Source organism: Humulus lupulus, chromosome 7, assembly GCF_963169125.1.
Source record: "Humulus lupulus chromosome 7, drHumLupu1.1, whole genome shotgun sequence".
In the NCBI taxonomy this organism is placed as follows: Eukaryota; Viridiplantae; Streptophyta; class Magnoliopsida; order Rosales; family Cannabaceae; genus Humulus; species Humulus lupulus.
Window position 1 is genome coordinate 90,519,708 of NC_084799.1, and position 1,397 is coordinate 90,521,104.

The window sequence follows — 1,397 nt, forward strand, 5'->3', positions numbered from 1 at the left end:
ATCCTCATCTCCATCTTCGTTCATTTTTGGAGGTGAGCGATTCTTTCAAGCTACAAGGAGTGAGTGAAGAGGCATTGAGGCTGAAGCTATTTCCGTTCTCTTTGAGGGACCAAGCTAGATCATGGGTCAACACCCTTCCTCCCGATTCCGTTATAAATTGGAATAACTTGGCTGAGAAATTTCTAAGAAAATACTTCCCTCCCACCAGAAATGCAAAGTTTAGAAGTGAGATTATGTCGTTTCAGCAGCTGGAAGATGAGTCCACTAGTGACGCGTGGGAGAGATTCAAAGAGCTTTTAAGAAAATGTCCACACCACGGTATCCCACATTGTATACAAATGGAGACATTCTACAATGGTCTCAATGTAGCCTCTCGAATGGTCTTGGACGCTTCATCCAATGGAGCCATTCTTTCCAAGTCTTACAACGAAGCATTTGAGATTTTGGAAAGGATTGCAAGTAATAACTATCAATGGTCAAACACTAGAGCTCCTACAAGTAGAAAGGTGGCGAGAGTTCTTGAAGTAGATGCATTAACGGCTCTAACAGCTCAAATGGCCTCAATGACCAACATCTTGAAGAATATGAGTTTGGGAGGAAATATTCAGCCAGCTGCTGCCATTCAAAGTGCAGAAGTATCGTGTGTGTATTATGGGGATGGGCATACTTTTGAGAATTGCCCTTCAAATCCAGCCTCAGTTTGCTATGTGGGTAATCAGAATTTCAACCGCAACAACAACCCATATTCTAGCGCTTACAATCCAGCGTGGAAGAATCATCCTAATCTGTCATGGGGGGGTCAAGGAGCAAGTTCAAGCACAGCACCAGCACAAGGAAGACAAGCATATCCACCAGGTTTTTCACAGCAGCCGAGACCTTCACAACATGTTCAAAACACCCAGCCTAATTCTTTGGAGTATCTAATGAGGGGGTATATGGCTAAGAACGATGCAGTAATACAGAGCCAAGCAGCTTCTCTTCGTAATCTTGAGATGCAGCTCGGCCAGCTAGCCAATGAAATGAAAACTAGGCCGCAAGGATCTTTGCCTAGTGATACAGAAAACCCAAGGAGAGATGGGAAAGAACACTGTAAAGCTATTCAGCTGGGGAATGGTAAAAATCTGGGAAATTCTGAGGAAATACTGGGTAGTGGAGAGCCCACTTCAATCCAAAGTGAAGGAGAAACAAGTAACAAAACTGCCCAGGAAATTGCTGAAACTGGCCCAGTTGCTACAGCAAATGGTCAGCAAACTGCTCCAGTAAATTCTGGTCCTAAACCGCCTCTTCCATTTCCGCAGTGATTTCGCAAACAACAACAGGATGGTCAGTTCAGAAAGTTTTTGGATGTACTGAAGCAGCTGCATATTAATATCCCCTTGGTCGAAGCATTGGAGCAA

General features: G+C 44.0%; 1 non-coding gene across 1 annotated transcript; it reads right to left on the minus strand.

Moving 5' to 3' along the window:
• Nucleotides 1-215: 215 nt before the first annotated feature.
• LOC133793235 (small nucleolar RNA R71) lies at nt 216-322 on the minus strand. Its single transcript, XR_009874690.1, has one exon. It is a non-coding gene; the product is annotated as a small nucleolar RNA R71 (small nucleolar RNA).
• Between the last annotated feature and the right edge of the window lie 1,075 nt (nt 323-1,397).